Below are 21,977 nucleotides of genomic sequence, written 5' to 3'. Positions count from 1 at the left end.
TTTAAGAGCGCTTTTAGAAAGCGCTTTCATACCCCCCCTATAAGAGCGCTTTTGAAAAGCGCTTTCATTACCCCCCCTTTAAGAGCGCTTTTTTAGCGTGTTTTTTTATTTTGTTTTTAGTGCAACCTATAACAGCGCTTTCTACTAGAAGCGCTTTAGTAGGGGTGCTGCTAAAACTTAAATTTGGCGTAGTGTCTGACTATCGTGTATACTTTACTGTGATGATTTGAATGAAGAATTGAAAGCTAATACGCGATAGCACTGGATGTAGACTCACAAAATTTAGGGGTGCAAACAAAATAAAGTATGGATTACATTGTTAATTGTGGATTTACAACGTTGATGGGTTGCAGTTCAACCCCCTGACTACGCTGTGGGCTCGCCCTACGGGACAAATAAAATTGATACAAAGCTGCTAAACACAAGTGCCTACACTTAACTAAAATGAAAATGAAAATCAACATAATTACAAAGACAGCAGCAATAATAACAACAGCACGAACATTAAAATATGGAGCATTTCTAACTTTTTCGGCTCGATATCATAAACAACAATGGGGCTCCTCACTTGATGTTCACCGTCATCCCAAATTAGAGAAGCAGAACTAATGGGTTCTTTAATGGATCCATCTATTGTAAGAATGTATGTTTGCCTTTCTCCTATTGATGTGAAAGACAAAACATCGGGCTTTACTGAGATGATTAGTCCATTAGGAACCGAAAGAAATGCTCTATATGTGGATGTTGGTGATCCAATATTTGTTACCGTTCGTTCGAAGGTCCCTCTGATGTTGTGCGGATTTGATGCTTTTAAAGCAAACGATGGATAATTTAAATCCCGGGCAGATATATATGATATATTGGAACAACTCCTTGAATTTTCAGTGAGTTGTTTTATAACGGACTTATTGTAGCCTAGTTGACATATGAATCTTATGTAGTCCATTTTTCCAGCATCATATATTAAGCCGGGATTTAAAGCTTTCAATGGATCAATTTGACCTGCTCCGTACGCAAATTCAGCATCTTGATTATTTATCGGACTCAATTGTTTGGCTGCAACACAAGGAACACATAATACTTATTTATATTAATTTAAAACATTAACTAAACTATACACATTTCAAATCAAATAAATATAAATTACTTTATCTTAGTGTATTGTCTTGTTATGATAAGTAAATATGTGTTGCATGTCCCTTTATATTTTTTATATAGATACCAAGAAAAATAGTAGCAAGTAATTTTGAAGAATCATTTAAAAAAAACTTCTTTATATAGAACTATCGATATCACTTGTATGTAATACTAAATACTTATTAAATTTATAGATTTAAAAACTTAAATACTTTCAAAAACTTTTCATAAGTTTGAAATAGTTAGTTTAAATATTATATTTAGCATTGTTTCATAGCTGAGGGCATGAGTTCGGTAATATATATTCGACAATAAAAAAATAATTGAAACATAGATAAAAGTTTAATTTTATAAAAATGAAGTGAAGTATATAAGTATAAAAAAAAAGAGAAGAAAAAGTGTAATTCAATCTCCACATGGATAACTTTCTTAATTGATTACGATAAATATTCACTTTAAAAAGGACAATTTGTTTTAAAAACAATAATCAAAATTAAATATGTGCTAACTTTATTTTCAATTTATTGATGCAAATGTATATCAGTATGCACTCCAAGTGTGATCGTATTACCTGTTGTCATCAGTGCTGATCGGATAGCAGCAGGTGACCAAGTAGGATGGAAGGATTTGATGTATCCTGCTGCACCGGATACATGTGGACATGCCATTGATGTTCCAGACACAATGTTAAATCCAGAATTTCTTCCTTCGAGAGAAATTGGAGACCAACTAGCCATGATATATACACCGGGAGCAATTAGGTCCGGCTACATCATTAATCAATAGGAAAAGAGTTAATCATAATATTTAAAATGAAATAGTTGTTTTTAATTTAGTGGTAAATAAAAAAAACAAACCTTAAGAATATCAGGGGTAACTAGATTTGGACCTCTCGATGAAAAGGATGCAACAACAGGTGCTAAAGTATTTTCTAATTCATCCTATTTAAATATTGTTGCTATAGGAGTTCTGCAAAATAATTTATTGAAAAAAGTTAAAATTTTTAAAATGATTGTAAGTAAGTGGATATAGAAATTGCAGTACATTTACCTCACAGAATTTATGTACTTGTGTATCCTAGAGGCATCTTTTGAATGAAGGTAACTTGCAGCTAAAGGGTAAGAGTCAGCAACATCTCTAAAACTTTCCCCTTGCGTCAAAACACCAATAGCACCAACTCTTAATGCCTCTAAGGCTCCTTTGCTGCCGCCTTCGCATAGGACAATTTTTCCTTTCGCCAACTTAGCATCAAGGGAATTGCTAGTACAAAACCTACATTTTTAATTACAGTATTTTTGTTAACAAATTATAAACTAAGTTTTCATCTGTATTTAATAATACGTTGTTATACAACTATGAATTTAAATTAGTTACCTGGATTCATCGCCATTTAAGTGAGCTTCTTTATTTGGAACATCTCCACTGTAGACAATAGGATACATTTTTCCCAAGAGGTCAAATGTATTCACGGAGATCCCCTAACATTAAAAATTAAAAAGAAACATTAACATAGTATATTATTAATTTAGTTATGAAGTATACATTACAAACCAAATTTTGAAGTCAGAGAAGATGAAATAAAAACTTATTTTAGAATATGATAGAAACAAAATTATAGATTTACCTCATAAACCTTGTTGTTTCCTAATTTCACCTTGGTTACAAATTTCCTTTTTTAAAGTTCCAGCTCCCACAATAATAGACCATGGTGAAAAATTCGATAATGAAGCAGGTTTTGGGCCATCGTTTCCTCCAGCAAATACAGTTAAAATTCCATGTGTCATTGCATGAAAGGATCCAAGCGACAATTCATCATTAAAAATCATAAATTGATTTTCTGTTTCTCCACCAATGGACACTGATATTATGTGAACTCCATCTGCTACCGCATCATGGAATGCATCGAGAATACTCGTTGAGTAGCACGTTGAAGTTCCACATACCTTATATATAGCAATACGGGCTGATGGAACCGCACCTCTAGATGTTCCTTCTCCTAAGCCAAACACACTTGCATGTTCGATAGGATTTCCAGCTGCGGTAGATGCTACATGCGTTCCATGACCGTAAACGTCAATGGGAGAGAGCATTGCATTATCATTCAGAACACCATAATATCTAGCCCCAATTAACTTACTACAAAAAAAAAATATTATATGAACAATTGTTTGTGATATACTCTCTTATAAATCAAATATTTTAATGAGTTCCAAAATTACTTCTTACTTGTTGCAAGTGAAGTTATAGATTTGACAAACACCCTTCCATTTCTTTGGAGGTGGTCCGAAGCCTTTATCATTAAAACTCTCGGATCCTGGCCAAATTCCAGAATCTATTATTCCAATGATAACATCGGATTCATATGATTCTCTCTTCACATTCATTGGAAAACCGATAAAATCCCAGGATTTTGTTGTAAGGAGATGTCTCTTTTTATTGGGAAATACAGCCACAACTCCATCCAATCCTACAATATCAATTTTCGTAATTAAACATAAAATTATTAAGTATAATGAATAAATATAATTTAGTTTTCAATAGTTAAAAATTAGTGTCTACACACCTTCCATTCTTTCTGCTTCTGCCTTGGTTAGTTTTGCAACAAACCCTCCAAAGCTAGGTTTGTAATGATGTAGTAAAGCTTTTGGCTCTTGACTGTTAAAATTGAAAATAAATATAATGAGTAACAAACCAATTATTAATAATATAGTTTTATGACTAATTTCATATTTTGTTATGATCAAATAAAAGGGAGACCTAACAAAAAAATAGTAAAAGTTTAAAATAAATTATCAGAGACCTATCAAAGAAAATATTAAATTGCATGTAACTGTAACAAACAAATATATCATAAACTAAATGACTTTCTTAACATATGTCACTTTATTCTACTGTATTATAATTTTAGACCATTATTTTAAGAGAAAACCACTAATATACCACTTTAAATTTTGAGTTTGTTTAAAAAATTATATAGGAGAAAAATCAAAAAGGTTAAATGATATATTATGAAGGGCAACAAATTTAAATAAGGGATAAAAATGAAATTAAATAAATAATTTTTTTTTGAAAAGGCTAAATCATATATAATCAAGACCTTGCTTAAGAAATGCCAAGTCTAAAATGGTCCAAAGTGTCCAAAAAGTTACCGGCCATAGAGATAACAAAAGCAGAATTAAGATGCCAAACACCCCAAAATAAAAAAGGAAAACTGGAGCACTAAACCAGAACACAAAGCTAACAACCACCCAAACAAAACTCCCTAAATCAATTAATTCCTCATCTGGCAACTAATGAGCCTTTAAGACAGCAGCCAAAAAACACAAAGGAACTCCAATAAATGGAAAGAATTCTTGGAACTGCTAAACACCAACCAAACCAGCTGTAACTAAAACCGACAACCGACCGGTCGCACTTGAGTTGCACACTTAAAAACTCAAACCTAAATAGGTTTATGTGATGTTGGATGACTTAGAAAAATATTTTCTTCAACATCCTTACCCTTATTTATTGTACTATTAAAATTTTAAAACTCTAATTTAAATATGCAACCTATCAGAAGCTTGGTGTAGCATGTTTTTGTAATGGACCAATGCCGAAACTTCATCTTTCATATATCCCGTATATACTATGTAAGTCTTATCAATGGGGGAAGAATATCATTGAATAATACGGTATTAGCTAATATACCGGTGTACTACTTGTCTTTCTTCAAAGTTCCAGAAAAAATAGTACATGAATTAACAAGAATCCAAAGAAATTTCTTATGGAATGGCTCGGAGGAGAAAGGAGGAATACCGCGGATAAAATGGAAGGACTTATGTAAACCAAAAATAGAAGGTGGGTTGGGAATAAAGGATATCGCAAACTTTAATATGGCATTGATGTGTAAATGGATTTGGCGTTGTTTGGCGGAGAAAGATTCAATCTGGCATAAGTTGGTGCAACAAAGATATGGATCCGTTATAAGAAGTTTAGTTTTTGATGAAGGGAGTAGGAATTCGGCGAAAGAATCCTTGTGGTGGATAGATCTATTAAAACTGAATATTGATAATGACTTGTTGGATGGTTCTGGTTTTATGAATTGGATAAATTGGAAACTCGGTAACAGGGACTGCGTCTCATTCTGGCTCCTTAGGTGGATTGAAAATGAGCCTTTATTTTTAGCATTTCCTAATGTTTTTGCTGCAGCAGAAAATAAAAAGGCTTCCGTGAAGGATTATGGTGCGTGGGTCGATTCCGAGTGGGTTTGGGATATAAAATCAGACTTGATGTTGAATCATGAGGTAGAGCAGAGTGAAGTTGCGAGTCTAGAAACAATTTTGCACGGTATCAGCTTGTCTTGTGACTCACCAGATAAACCGATTTGGCCATGGGAAAGTTGTGGTGCTTTTTCTGTTAAATCCTGTTATGAGAAACTTATGTAGGGACATCCGGGCTCTTTGCTTGACGCCAAATGCAGGCAGAGTTTGAATGTAGTTTGGGAATCGAAAATTCCGTAGTCAAAATATTTGGGTGGAGGATGCTACAAAACAAATTAGCTACCCGTGAATAATTGAATCGGAGGGAATCATTGAAGGTGAGGACAATTGTAGGTGTGTTTTATTTAATACAACGATTGAAAGTAGCGAGCATTTATTCTTGGAATGCAATATGTCAAAACGCATATGGGCTGCGATTTGGTGTTGGTTAGGTGTTCAGTCGATTATCGACAACATAGGTGATAATTGTCGGAATAAAGTCTTAAATGCTTATAATGTTTTCAAGGGGAAGGTTGGTAAGGGTTGGGAAGGTTCGATTTGGTTGGCAACAGGTGGTGCTTATGGAATGCTAGGAACGGATTGTGTTCAACAACGAAGTCTTTGATATTGGTGAGATATAATATTCAAAATCAAGATGGTTTCGTGGTGGTGGTTGCAAATAGGTTCAAACCAGTTAAATTGCAATTTTTATGAATGGAGTAAAAGTCCACTAGACTTTATGTTAATAGTCAATTTTATTTAATGTAGGTTAAGATTATTTTCTTCTCCTTTGTATTTGGGTTAAGTACCCTTAGCACTCAAATTTTAAATATAAGTGTTGCTTATAAAAAAAAAAAAACCTGTTTTCTACCTAAATGTTTTCCAATATCCAAACCCAAGATTTAAAAGTATTTTTCATTCTCTTCTATAACTCCAAAGATTTCCAAAAACCTTTGTCTTTCTAAATTTTCCCTTGAGAATACCATAAACCATATAAAATCTAAGATTGTCATAGTGTAAAACACTAAAGAGATACATATTTATAATAACAATTAATATCCAATAAACAAAGTCCAAAAACACAACCCTTAACAAATGGATCTATAGGCCGAACCAAGAAAAAAATACAAAACATGCAAATCAAGAAACTGTCAATTTTATCGAAAACCCAAAATCCGGGAATCGCCCAAACCAGACATTTTTGTTATTTTTAAGCTTCCTAATTTTTGACAATCTCAAAATATATTTTCTTTCTCTTCATCAATATCAATAGAGATTTTAAGGCACACTTTAATACACTTTCTTATGTCCCATTTAGTTTTTATTTTCAATGTTAAAGGGAACTTTTGTCTTTAGATTATCATTTACAATAAATTTGTATATTACTTTGTGTAGGAGGTGCTTAAAGGATAATGAATGGATTAACCTTGTTTGATGAGCCAACAAGAATTAATCGAGAATATGTTAGTACTGTTGAAAGTCCTCAAACAGTGTAGCCCCAGCTGAATGTATATATTATATGGAATTTAACACAGATTAGTTCATGTAGAAACAAGAGACCAATAATATTAGGAATAAATCACCTTTCTCTTTTTCTCTCTTTTAAAAAGGTAAAACAATAACCTTTTATCAACAAAAAGAGGTCATAAAACCAGCAAAAGAATAAATAAATATTCAAGTTCCTACTAAAGATAATCTTTAAGCTTACAACATTTTCTTCAAAAAAGGAGAAACTCATCCTCGGGACCATTACACACTTCTTTTTAAATTGCATCCATTTGATACACTTATTTTGAATATGGAAAGGTAAGTAAACTACAAAGTTACAACTTATAAATCTAATGGTCATGCGCAGAGTTAATAGCTTTGTAAATTCATTAATGAATCTGATTCCTAAGAATTGAGGCAATTCGTTGTACATGTTGTAGGTGATGATTGAGAAAAGTCAAAAGGAGGAGAAAAATTATGCATCAAACTAGATAGTTCTTCAAATACTACATTGCACAAACCTACTAATGATTTTCTGGAAACAAAACGAGGAATTCAGGAAACAAAACAAGGAATGCAACAAAAGCTTGCTATTTAATTTAGGTTGAAAGGTAGAGTTTTAATTCAGTTTAATGTATAAATTCTGTTACATTTGAATGGATGATATATGAACATGAACTAGATTTCATCATTTATAGTTATATAATTTTGAATTTTAAGTATATATTAATAATTTTATTCATGTTTGATGTACGAATATTGCTTTTCTAAAGAGATAATGTTTTGAATGATAATAATTCTATGCAACTATTTATTTATTAGAATGTTTTTATCAAAAATAGAAGTAACAAATTATATAAAAAATTAAACACGAGTTTTTTTCTTTAAAAATTAATATTATTACTTAAAATATCATTAAGAATCAGTAACTATTGACAAATCGTCACAACTCAGAGTTAGTGACAATAAAAAAAATCGCCGCAGAATAGCTTTTATTCTTTGTGGTGGAAAGATATTCTATTTTTGCAAAATTCTTATTATGATGATTTTTTTGTTGAAAAGTGTAGGTTCGATATCGGTAATGGTTACAACACATCTTTTTGGCATTCTTGTAAGAAAGAGGAGAGGAGTCTCAAGGAGCTATTTCCGGTGGCTTTTTCTTCTACAAAGTTAAAATGCGTATCTGTGGCTAGTATGGGAGGATGGAGGGGTGATGTGTGGGAGTGGGGGGACCTCGGCATCCCGTATTCTTTGGAGACCGAGGCTGCAGACTTAGATAGGCAGCAGCTCCGTAGCATGCTGGGCAGCGTGTGCTTGCGGCCGGATGTGAGGGATGGAGTGCGGTGGCTCGCGGAATCGGACGGTATATTCTCGGTTCGTAGTTGTTAAAATCTTTTTAGTTTTTTTCACTTACCAAGAGGGCCTTTGAATAAGTACGATAGAGTTTATTCTATGATTTGGAAAGTGGTGGTTCCGTTAAAATTAAAGGCTTTTGGTTGGCGGTGTTTGATAGATAGATTACCCACTAGGGATCTTTTGTTATCTAGAGGTATTATTATTCCCTCTTTAGGTTCTTGTTGTTTGTGTGGTTTGAAGAGGGAATCCATGAATCACTTGTTGTTTAAATGTTCGGTGTCTTCGGTGATTTGGAACAAGATAGCTTGTTGGGTGGGTTTGGTAGATTACAAGTTTGAAGATATTGGGAATTGTTTTTTGGTTTGGCATAATTTTTGCAAAAAGCACAATGTTAGAGCCGGTACGGATGGATCGTTGTGGTTGTCGGCTTGTTGGTCTATTTGGAAGTTTAGGAATGAGATCATTTTCCGAAAATATAGTTGGAGTGTTTCAGACATTGTTTGGAGTGTTAAGGAGCTCTGGTGGAGATGGTCCTTCATCGGGAAAATTACCGGCACAAAATTATAATTTCTTTGAGTTTACAAATGACCCTTTTTTGTATTATTCTTAGATTATATTTGGCTTGTAAATTTTTTCCGGGGCTTTTGTTTGTTTCGTCCCGCTCTTTGTAATCTCTTCGATAGAACTATTGGTTCTTTATAATAAAAGCTTGATTAAAAAAAATAATATCCCCGCAAACCCTTTTTCTTGTAGTATATACATTTTACTCATGTGAAGAGAAGTATAACCATGCAACATTTTATCTATTTGCTTTTTCTTTTACCATCTCACTAAGAGATGTGTTTTTATTATTAAAAAAAGAGAAAATATGAATCTATTATAATTGAGAAGTGGTAAAAGTTCATGGATAGCAAAAATATTTTATCTCCTTTCTTAATTAAAATCACCAAAAATATTTGAAGTCTAACTAGGTGATTAGGACATTATTCAATTGATTAGAAGACTTGTAACTGTCGGTAAAGTTCTTAAAGAATTTTGTCACAATTGTCTATCAACACTGATCAACAAAAACTTTAAAATTTAATAAATGTCTGTTGGAGGATTTAAGAGGGGTTTCTTAAAATTTTAACCCTCTTAGCATATTTAAAATATATTAGTCAACCACTTGGGCTTAGGCCCTCCCCTTAATCAAAAAAAAAAAATATATATATATATATATATATATATATATATATATATATATATATATATATATATATATATATATATATATATATATATTAGTCAACCTCTCGTTTATTTTTTAACAACAAATAAATGATAGGCAACTAAAAACCCCAAAAGAATACATAAAGATCCTAAATATGCACAAGACGCACAATACCAATAAAATACACAAAAGTTCGAGAAAAAAAAAAGGTAAAAAACATGCTAAAAAAAATCTAGATCTCACCCCAAGAAACACCATCAGTAGAAAAGAATCCACTTAAAATGCCACAATAACTCCCCACCACAATGTCAAAAACTGTCAACCTTCTATTAGCTTAAGTAAATAATAGAGTTCTTAAAGAAAACACATGAATTAATCACATACGTATCTAAATTTCATTTTCAACGTGTCGATTGTTTTACACATAGACAACTTTATCACAGTTAATAATTAAATTATAAATACATTACGTGGTTTTAATTATTTATACAGAAGAAAAAATAAAAATAAGAAGGACGATTAATATAAAATAATTTAATTTATAATTTTTTAAAAATTAGAATAAAGTAAATTTGAGTGGAAGAGCTCAAGGACAAATGTGGTTTTAAATTTTTTGTTGCAAGAACTCAAATATCCATTTAATTATTTTTAGAGACGCTCAACTATGTAAAAAATGGAGCATAATGTGTCTTTATCATATTTAAAAAAAAAATGTAAGTAACATTTAAAATAGGATGAAAGAACTAAAACTGTCTATATCATCTCAAAGGTGGCCGCTGTTAAAACAATTACATATTAGCACATTTCTTTTAATAAAAATTGGAAATTATACCAAAATTGTTTAAAACAATAGCATGACTATTTTTTTAATGAATAAAATATAAAAATTAAAACTTTAATTTAATATAAATTTATCTAAATATTACTTAATAACAAGAATTGGATTGATTTTTCTAGAATTAATCAAAAAAAGAAGCAAAACTCACCTTAATCCTCTTACTTAGTGTCATATATTAAGCCAGGATGCAAAGCATTGAGGAATCAACTTCACCCACTCCATAACCAAACTCAGCGTCTCTCTTGTTTTCAGTACTCATCTCTTTAGCTACAACACACACAAAATTATTAAGATTAACTTAACATATATTAAGTAAATTTTATTCACCTATCAACTTTATACATCATTGTTAATTTGTATTGTCTATTTTAAGATATATATGGTTTTTAAATAGTAGCCAGATCAACTTCAGTTGTTATTTAAAAAAATCTATTATTTTTATCATTATCACTTAGAACTAATTTTATATATTTAGTATTAATTTTACTGTTAGAAATTAAATTTTAATCTAAATTTGAACAAAATATAAGTATAACGTGAACCAAGAATTTAAGAAATAATTTATTTAAATTTGAACAAAATATAAGTATAATTCGAATAGGGTAATGTTTTAATTTGTTTGTAACGAAGATCTTACCTTTGTTTAATCAATGAAATCATAATTGCTTAACCAACTAATAAAGTATATCATTTACCATCAATCCAGTAAATGATAAATAATAAGTTTATATGATAGAAAGTTGTAAAAGTAATAATCACTCTTGGCCACATAATGAACCTGTAAAAAAAATAAAACAAAAATGGATATAATTAAAGCTTAAGATAATTAATTAAAAAGAATAATTTTAAATATTATTCTAGTATATGATGATGAATAAATAGTTAAGTAACAGTCTCTGAAACAGAAAACTTAGATCCATAACTTCGAAATTTTAAGTGTAAAGAGAGAGCTTTACCGGGAAATCCTTAATGTGAAAAGTATCCTTGAGAAAAGCTGTATGCGCTTGAGAGAAAGAAAAACAGGAAGGAAAGTAGTTCTGGGAGATAAAGAATAGCTGAAGAAAATTCACAAAATGGGGTTGTTTGTGATGATGGTGGTGTTTTGGGAGAGTTAAGATGTTGTCTTCTTATAAAGCAAATGGAATCTGATTGTTAATAAAAATATCACATCACATAGCTGTCTACCACTGTGCTACGTTTTTCTTCTTTTGTTTCAAATTGAAAATTTTAAACAAAATCGAATTCATTATTAAAAACGGGTTAATTGATAAATTCAAGTGGTCTATTTGGATGATGGATATTTCTATTTTAAATGTTAAAAACTGTAATGAAATTTTTATATAATAAATTTTTTTAAACAAAAAGTCAGTTAAATAAAATTTTTTTTAATGACTTAGGAATGTGGACTAGTCTATTTAACCTACAACATGTGCGGGTTTTGGACATTTTTAGTCCATTTGAATTTTGGTCCACGTGCCTTTGTTCATAACATTTTGAAAAACTTTTTTTAAAATTAACTACTCTTTTATCATTTATATTTTTTTCTATAATAAACTGTAGTGATAAAAAAAACAGCTACAAAATAGGTAAATACTGTAAATTATTGGTGTAAAATATATATTAAAATTGGGTTCAGATCTGTCATACGCCGCTGGGCTGGAAAGAGGAATTGGCATGGATTATTGATCACTGTAATAGGAAAGGATGGAGATATACCATACTTAAGTGTGCTTTCACGGAAGCAATCTATGAAATATGGTGTTATAGAAATAGAGTCTGCCTTGAGAACATGGATAGGCACAATAGTAAGAACATAGTGCTGAAAATTGTGGACACTGTTATATATAGATGTTGGACTAAGGTGCAGCTTAGACAACATTTAGGGAAACTTATGTTACCTTAGGGAGGCCCTAGGACATGTAGTTTCTTTCAGGTGCTTGGGTTTGCTGGATCTTTAGATCGCTTGCTTGTAACTGTTTTTTGAATCCTCAATAAAGTATTCTTTTGATTCAAAAAAAAAAAAATATATATATATATATTAAAATTAATTTTCAGTTCCTTTAGTATTTTTGTGGTTTTATAGTACTTACAACTAATTAATAATATTAATTTTAATTTATCAAGAATAGTAATTTTTTAGTTTTAAAAAATCTTGAATATTTGAACTATTATTTTTACATAACAAAATTAATTAATTTATTTATTTTGTGATCATAGATAGCTACCGAAGTAAATACTAGTAAATACTAGAAATTATTTATTTATATTGTTTATCCAACTCTATAAATTATATTCCCGGGAATATATGGGTGAAATATAGTTATTCCTATATTTATTACAAAGTTTAAAAAATACTATTCTTAGGAATAATAAGTTTTTTGGAATGAAAGAAATTTCATAACTTTCATAATTTTCATAGTTTTATTCCCGTGAGAAGAAGGTGATTTCACAGTTTAAAAAAATAATATATAACTACTCATTTTTCAAGGAACACCAAATTATATGCCAAACACAATTTTAAAAAAATTACATGGAAATTAAATCTTTATATTTTTATTTCCAAGTATTTTATTTCTGGAAATCTTTTATGAATCTTTGAAACAAACGCACCCTTAGTATTTTAGTGGTTATATAGTACTCACAACTAATTAATAATATTAATTTTAATTTATCAAGAATAGTAATTTTTTGTTTTAAAAATTATGACTTTTTGTATTATTAGTTTTACGTTTTTTAAACAAAAGTAATTTATTTAGTAATTTATTGTTTGTGCCTAAAAATATGGATTTATGTTCGTACCCATGCAAGTATTTCTCATTTATTTATTTATTTTGTGAGGCTCTTTTTCCATTTTATTTGCTAACAGAGAGAAAAAGGACTCTCAGTATGAATAGAAATGACACAACAATAATAATTTCAACAGTTATCTGTATTAATAATTTTTGAGAAATGGACAACGACCACAATAAATTAAAGATGCAGTTTAGTTCTTGACTACTTTTTTTTCAGACCAATTAAATCAAAGATGAGCCTTTGTACCATTCACCTCTCTTTTAGACAATTTTTTTATACACTCGTATATTTTTCTTAAAAGCAAGCTCATTAGAATCAACACAAGCGACAATGTTATGGATATGGCTACTAATTTTTTGGCTTGTAGAAAGGAGGACAAGATGTTCACGTTCTTGGGTATTCGCATCAGATGCAATCTAAAGAGGGTGGAAACGTGGAAACCGTTGATTTTGAAAATGAGGAAAAGGTTGGCCTCTTGGAAAGGTAAGTTTCTTAGCATGGGAGGGAGACTCAGGCTCATAAAGTCGGTATTGGGAAGTTCGGCGATATTCACCCTATCTTTCTATAAAGTTCCTAAGAAGGTGATTAAAGAGATGGAAAAAATTCAAAGCAACTTCTTATGGGGGGAGATGGGAAGAAATTTAATTACCGAAGGAGCAAGGAGGATTGGGAGTTAGAAGAATAGAAGATTTCAACATAGCGTTATTAAATAAATGGAAATGAAGAGTTTTGGTTGATTCCGATTATTTATGGTATTACATATTAAATGCGAGATATGGAGATATAAATCTTAGGGTGGTGTGTGGAGAAGGAATAGTAAAGGGAGTGGCTTCTTGCTCTGTTTGTTGGGCAGACATTTTGTCCTTACGTAAGACCTTTGAGTTTATTTCGTATTGGCAAAGTGAAGGTGGGCAACGGGTACCGAACATCATTTTGGCACGCCAATTGGATAAACATGGGAGCCTTGAAAGAGGCATTTCTGCTGAATTTTTCTGTATCTAATCTACATGTGGTTTCAGTTGTTGCGATGGGAGGATGGCTTCATGGACAATGGCTTTGGTCTGATTTTGGAGTTGCTGCTCACGTCAATTCCAGCCAGCATGCTGTAGCTGATGCGCGGCTGTTTCAGCATAATCTGGACAACTCTATCCCGATTCAGCATAGTGTGGATCGTGTTCAGTGGCTGGCAGAAAAAATGACTTATTTTCTGTCAAATCATGTGTTGATATTATGTGCAGGGCGCGCGTTCCGTTCAGTCCAATAGGTAGATACGATTCGGCGTTTAAAATTTTGTGGAAGATAAATGTTTCAATTAAGATTAAGGTGTTCAGATGGAGATGTTTCATTAATAAAATCCCGACGAGAGAAGTGCTCATGAAAAGAGGTATTATGCCTTTCTCTAACTCTTCGTGTGTTTCTTATGGCCTTAGGGAGGAATCATCACTGCATTGTTTTTTACTTTGTGCTACTGTGGATTTGATTTGGAGAGATAGAGCAGAATGGTTGGATATGGGAGATTATAAGAAAGGAAACTTCAACGGAAAAGAAGGGGTAGCTTGGTTAGTAAATTGTTGGTATTTGTGGATAACTAGAAACGACATCGTGTTTAGGAACGACACGTCGACTATATCCAATATTGTTTGGGGCGTTAAAATGCTAATTTGGAGGTGGGTTTTTGTGGGGAAAATTAGGCAACCAAATTGCAATTTCTATGATTTTAGTATAAATCCTTATTTTTACTTGTCTTAAATCGCAATTGGCGTGTAATTTTCTTTTTGGTCTTTTGATCGAGTTTCCCTTGTATCTGGTTTAAGAATTGCTGTTCTCTTTTGAATATATCTCTTGCTTTTAAAAAAATAGAAAATAAATAAATCGTAATGGACATTTAATACAAAACTAAATTAAATAAAACAAACAAAATAGAAATTGTTTAAAAATTAAAATAAAAAATTTACTTATATAATAAAATACTTTTTGACGTGCGATTTCTTCTTCCACACACGCTGTCACCCTTCCTGCATCAATCTCTTTTACCTCTAAAGAACTTGACCCTGAGTTCTCTTCTTAGTAAAGAGTCTTATCTTCATTATACTCATGAATGTTAGCAATATTAAAGGTATTAGATATATTCATGTCATATGGGAGAGCTTCCGCATAAGCATTATCAATAATATTTCAGGTCACTTTGAACGGTCCATATTTGCGTGGTTGCAGCTTGCTGTAAGAACCAACCGGGAACCTCTCTTTGCACTAAAAAAATATCACACCGTCTCATACATTAAACAAATTGACTCCCTTATATTTATGAACAACTGCTTTATTCTTCTGTCTAGTAGACTCTAACTTAGCCTTGACAGCTTCTTTAAAGATCACCAATTCCTCGGCCATATGCTCAGCAGCCGTAAGAACTCCAAGTGCCTTGGGCAAGTTAACCAAATCAACTACATGCTTAGGAATATAAGTATAGACTAGGGAGAATGGTGATTTCGTTGTAACTGAATGCACAACGCTGTTGTAAGCAAAGTCGACTTGAGGAAAGAATAAATCTCATTATTTCTGCCTGTCACCATAAACACTCCGAATCATATTTCCCAAATTTTTGTTGTTACTTAAGTTTGTCCATATGTTTTATGTTGAGTTGTAGAACTTTTGTTTAACATGGTTTCAAACAATATCCAAAGAGTAATCTATAAATGATTGAGAAATTTGGTGTCCATGTCTGAAGTAATTGACTTAGAAATCTCGTAAGACACAACCTCCTTGAAAAATAGTTTGTCTATGTTAGATGCATCAATAGTCTTCTTACAAACGTGTTGAAAAATAGTTTGTCTCTGTCTACTACAAGGAACACAAAATCTACACCTCGTAGTATACATGGAAAACCCAACACAAAATCCATGGCTAAATCTTGCAAAATATCACCAGCAATAGGTATAGGCATATAAATTAAGGCCATAATTTTGAGATTGGCTCTTAGAGGTCTGACAAGTATAACACCTCCTGTTTATAGTACTAGTGTTCCCCTCAAGTGTGGCCAATGATATCTCTCCTCCTAGATAGTAATGGTCGTGTCTCTACCCATATGACCACTAAGAATACCACCATGTAGGTCTCGAATTAGCTTCTCTCTTAAATAGGAGCGAGGAATACATAGTTTATCCCCTTTAAAAAGATATTCATCTCGAATATGAAAATTCGGTCAACGATGTATTCCACTGCATTTTTCCCATAACTCCTTGAACTCAACAATACTTTGATACAACTTTTTCATGCACTCAGAACCTATTATCTCAAGCGCTATGTAATAAGAAAGGAAGGCCTCCTACTCAGTGCATTTGCTACTGTGTTAAGACCCCTTTACTCAAATTATTTTTCCAAATTCACCTGACGTTCAAAACTTTTAAAATGGACTAACAAATAAAAAATTCAAAATTTTAAATAATCGGACTATCGGAGGTCCACCATCATCTTCCCATAACATGATTCTCAAGTGTCACATTAGAAAGGGTCATTTTCAACTGTCTTTTTCCAACACTAGATGAACACTAACTCACATTTTTAACATCGAATCATCGTCCACAAACGTGTAAAACGAGCAACGTGTATAACAGACTCTTTCCCTTATCATAATTCACAAGTGTCACACTAGAAAGAGTCATTTTTTGTTATGACTTTCCAACCATGTACGAACATCGACTCTAATTTTTAACATCTTATTATCCATAAAGAGTAAAACGAACTGACAAACAAGGAAATTAATTAGAATCAATAATAAGATCATGTTGTCAATAGGTCTTAAAAACCTTTCTTCTGAAATTGATGCAATTTAAACGGTTGCTGAACTAACATTCTAATGCATATTTAAAAAAATGAAATAAGTGTAATAAAATGGAAGAAAAACAGAGTATGTATATTAAAATAAATTTTGAAAAAAAAACATTAATACCAAATAGTTGAGGAATGAGGTCAAATTAAAAATCTTTTATAGAGTAGCAAATCATAAGAATTTCCAAATATCTTAAAACAAATATATTAATTAGAATTATCAAGAAGTAAGGATAAACTCATGAACAACTTCTCGGTCTCTAGACTTGCTAGTGTCATGGACAAGCTTATGTCTGCCAATCAATCTGCTTTCCTTAAAGGTAGATTCTTAGTGGATGGGGTAGTGGCGCTGAAAGTGCTTGTAGACCTAATTAGTTAAGAGGAGTAAGCCTTCTTGTCTCATCTTTAAAGTTGATTTTGAGAAAGCATGTGACTTCGTTAGCTTGTCTTTTCTTGACTATGTGCCCGATAGGTTTTGTTTTAAAGATAAATAGAGAAGTTGGATTAGGGCTTTTGTATTTTCTAGTATTCTTGTAGTCTTGGTAATTGGTTGCCCGACTCAAGAAATCAGTATTCATAGGGGTTTAATATGCATACAACATAATTATCTTGGCTGAAGCTACTATAGATAATATTTGGACCATCAATGATATTCTCCGTGGTTTTTAACTAGCCTCACGACTTCGTGTAAAATTTTCAAAAATTTATCTATTTGGAGTAATTCCTAATCAGGCCTTCTTAGGCCTTACCTATGAATTTCTTTATTGTAATTAGGAGTCCCTTCATTTTAATCATCTTGTGCACTCGGTTGGAGAAAATCATTGCTTAACGTCCACATGGGAAGCTCTAATTAATCTTATATCTAGTAAGCTCATATTGTGGAAGCACAAATATGTCTCTTTGGGTGGCCTCTCCCTGAAAGTTGTCTCTGGCCTTCTTACCTCCTTTTGGGATGATCCTTGGGTTGGGAGTACTCCCTCTCGGTTCAAATTTACTAGGCTATTTACTATTTCTAATTAGGCCTCTAAATTTGTTAGGGGATGTTAGTAGATGTGAAGGGGGAGCTCGATTTAAGATCTTATGAGGGGGTTACATTTTCTTTTTGATTATGAGGTGGCTCTTTTTAGTGATGGTGTTTTTTCGGTGTCCTCTGCTTATTCTGGCCTTCTTTCTTGTCACCTTCCCCCAGTCCAGCAGGCTTCACCTATTGATTTAGTCATTCCATCTATTTGGGCTAGCTGCGCCACTCCAATGTTATTGTTTTCTTTTGGCAGCTTCTTTGGGACCGTATCCCTACAAGAGATAACTTTGGAGGGGAGTTATTTTAACCTTGGGGAATTTTTATTTCCCCTTTTGTTCTCGACCCATTGGAGTCCTCCTACCATCTCTTCGCCACTTGTGACGTCACTTCTTATGCATGATATATGATATTTAGGTGGTTGAGCTGGTGTTGCGTTGCCTAGGAATGTATTGAATTTTTCTCTAGATGTTCTCTCCTCTAAATGGAGGACCTAGGACTAGATGGGGGTTGTTGATGATTTGGGATTGTCGCAGGCCGGTCGATTTGGAAATCTATGAATGATTATTTTCTTTGGTTCTTTAGTCACATCAAACGACGTAGGAGACATAAATATCGCTCTGACTTGGAATTGGCTTTTGATCGATCTATGAGAAACTCTCGTACTTTCTCAACCGGGTTTGAGAACCCTATACCTTTTTTTGAACTAATAGTGGTGTGAGTTGCTTCGGCCCCCCATAAGGTGTGCCTATGTTGGTTTCTATGTGAATTATGGATTCATGTTGCTTTTTTGTTTGCCTTTCTCTCTTTTAGGTGATTGGTTTTCTTTTTTATTTTTTCGTTGATTGCATTGGTTTTATTTTGTTTCCTGTTGTTTTTGTTGCTAGTTGTCTTGAACTTGCACTCCTTATGTTGTTTCCGTGTCGATTTTTGTATTTATTTTGCTATTAGTGCCTTTTTTATCTTTAATATATTATATTTTCCTTTATAAAAACAAGAAATAAGAGAAAATAATATTGATGTGTACTTAATTTCATAAAAAAAAAAAGACACAGCATAAGGGTCATTACACCCAAAATCTCATCTAATAAGACACAAGGTTGGTTGGCAATACATTACAAAGTTCAGATTGACAACTCAATCCATACAGATAGAATCAATATTACTCTTGGTCTTACTTAACTACCAGAAAACCTCGTTAAAATAAAACATTATTCATATTTATCCAAATAACCTAACACACGCAAACCAAACACAACACAAAAACTACCCTTAGATTTTACACCACCAAATTACAAAAGCTAGAAAAAAGATCTACTAAAGAAGCCTGATCTACTACCACCTCTAAACTAAATCAATCTAAAATTAAGCTCCAAATTTGACTACATGCTGAACTGACAGCAAATAAAAGTGTACTGAACAATATCACATACTAGTACTTTTCTTAAATAAAAATAAATATTTTTTTTTTATTGTTAAACGATACAAGTTTCAAAATTTAAAGTAAGGTTAATGTGTCACTTTCAACTCAAACGGTATAAAAAAAAGCATGCCATGATCACTGACTAATGTGGACGCTTCTTGAAAAAAATAAAGTAAAGCATTTATCTATACCATGTGATGCACGAGATATACTGTTTATATAGATTACTATTTTTAAATACATAAATTCTTTAACCAAATAAATATCTCAATCTTCCAAGTGAATTTTATAATTTGATTTTTGTATCTAAATGATAGACAATATATATAAAACTATTTTGAAAAACTTGGACATAATATTTGAACGAATAACTGTAGCTATCAATGAAGTTTAGTTAGTCATATATTTTTCTCAAAAAATAATATTGGTACATTTTGGGAAATCAATAATGTTATTTTTCAATACAATTCAAGTTATTAAATGTGTTGACATTTTTTTTTGATAGAGTGCATAGTCAAATAAATAAATAAATGCTTTACTTAATATTATTTCTATGAATGGAAATTGAAGGTTTTTTTGTTTGTTTTTGTTGAGATAAGTAAAAAATTTAATATTGTTGTTATTTAGATTGAAAGTTTTATGTTGTTGTTTTTTAAAAATAAGTTAAAGATTTAATATTATTGTTATTGAGATTGAAGATTTTGTTGTAATATTGTTGTTGTTGAGATTAAAGGTTTAATATTATCTTCAGATTGAAAGATTTAATGTTATTGTTGTGTTAATTCATCAGAGTCTTGACACATCTCTTAAAGGTGTGGATAAATCTTAGGTGAATAAATGTTGTTATAAACATGTAGTTTATAAATATAAGTTAACAACGTGAGCCTAATTTAAAATAGGTGTAGGTTTATTGCCATGTAACTTGATAAAATTTTGCTTTTACAAAGTGATTTAGTAAAGTTTTGAATTTAATAAAGTTTTTATTTAAAATGCATGATTAATATCTGATTTCAATTTTACTTTTAGTAAAGTAGTTATAAATATCGTAATTCAATAAAGGTTAATAGATATTGTGTTCAATATTGATGTAGTTTCTTGTATAAGCCATTTATGTATCTTTCATTTTAACAAAGAACATTAAAGCTCAAATAATCTTAACATTTTGTTATAGAATTAATTATTGAATGTTAATATTAAAAAAAATATATAATTCATGAGATCAAAATAGAGGTGTCCATGGTAACCAGTTAATATAAACCAATTAATTCATTTATATGGTTTTGGTTTATAAGCCATACTATTTGTCATAAAAATCAGTTTAAAATTTATAACCGCTTTAAAACCGGTTTCAAATTAGTTTTGATTTTAATCTAAATTATCTATTGAATTCTAAATTAATTTATTCCCTTAATTTGAATTCTTATCAATTTTTGAAATTCAAATGCTTAAAATTGATTTTATGAGAATTGAATAAAACACATTAAATTAACAAAACATTAATTTCATTTTGGTGGAAGTGGTGGAATTGAAATGATCAGACATAGATTTTTTTATCTATCATAAGGAATCAACCTAATATTTTTTTTCTATGACAAACACTAGTATTTATTTATAAAGATTCTGTACATGTATTAATGTGAGAGAACAAAGCTTGAACACATATTGAAATGACAGTGAACAATTTTGTTATCGGATTAATAATTGAATGATTATATTTAAAAAAATGAAATTCCGTGTGGTGTTTAAGAGATTCATGAGGTTAATCGAGAAACTTTCATATAAAATGAATACAATTAAAGCTTAGATATTTAATTAAAAAGAATGAATTTTAAAGATTCTCCTAGAATAATATGATGATGAATAAAATGTAAAGTGTTTGATAGAAATTTGGTTATCTAAGGCTTTGTTTGCGAGTTTGGAGGCGAAGGAAGGTGAGGACCATAGAAAATAGTAAGAATTAAGTGAAAAGAATAAAAAGATTTTGGATAGGAGGATTCGATCTTTTAGGTTGTTATACTATTTGGAAAATTAAAAATATAGTGATAATAATGACTTTTTTTTATCATTCTAAACAAAATCATTTTTCTAAAAAATGTCAAATAATTTTTAATATTTTTTTAAAGTTATGTTTTCATAAGCCTTCCTCTCCCCTCCAAATTCGAAACATAGCTTAAAGGGATTTTGGTTACTAAATTATAACCACTAGATTTAGCATCCATATATATATATATATATATATATATATATATATATATATATATATATATATATATATATATATATATATATATATATATATATATATATATATATCAAAATGGATGTAGGTGGTGATGAAGAGTTGAGGGGGTGTAAAAGAAATGGGTATGGATGCATGTGTAAAGAGAGAGCTTCAACGGAAAAATGGGGTTGTTTGCGATGATGGTGGTGATGTTGTGATAGTGATCGGTTGAATTTAGACTCTTTTATGTTTCGTGGGTGTTAAAATTCACTATATATTCAGTTCATAATTTAGTTGAACCATCTTTAATCGATATGGTTAATCTATCAAAACTATGAATAAATCTATTTTCACTTTATATTTTCAAATTGGTCATTAGTATTCTTTGTTGATTTCTTCCGCTAAAATTTTTGTATTAACATATGCT

The 21,977-nt window shown here is 31.1% G+C and overlaps 1 long non-coding RNA gene and 1 pseudogene across 1 annotated transcript; both read right to left on the bottom strand.

Moving 5' to 3' along the window:
* Window positions 1-266: 266 nt before the first annotated feature.
* The window catches only part of LOC131620972 (cucumisin-like), a 60,861-nt pseudogene continuing 39,150 nt past the window's right edge, over window positions 267-21,977 (bottom strand).
* Window positions 8,538-11,397, bottom strand: LOC131620974 (uncharacterized). The gene is made up of 3 exons (XR_009289404.1): window positions 11,227-11,397; window positions 10,908-11,048; window positions 8,538-10,537 (listed from the first exon to the last, which is right to left on the bottom strand). It is a non-coding gene; the product is annotated as an uncharacterized LOC131620974 (long non-coding RNA).

The sequence above is a fragment of the Vicia villosa genome, linkage group LG7, assembly GCF_029867415.1.
Source record: "Vicia villosa cultivar HV-30 ecotype Madison, WI linkage group LG7, Vvil1.0, whole genome shotgun sequence".
In the NCBI taxonomy this organism is placed as follows: domain Eukaryota; kingdom Viridiplantae; phylum Streptophyta; class Magnoliopsida; order Fabales; family Fabaceae; genus Vicia; species Vicia villosa.
This window is presented reverse-complemented; position numbering and strand designations above follow the sequence as displayed.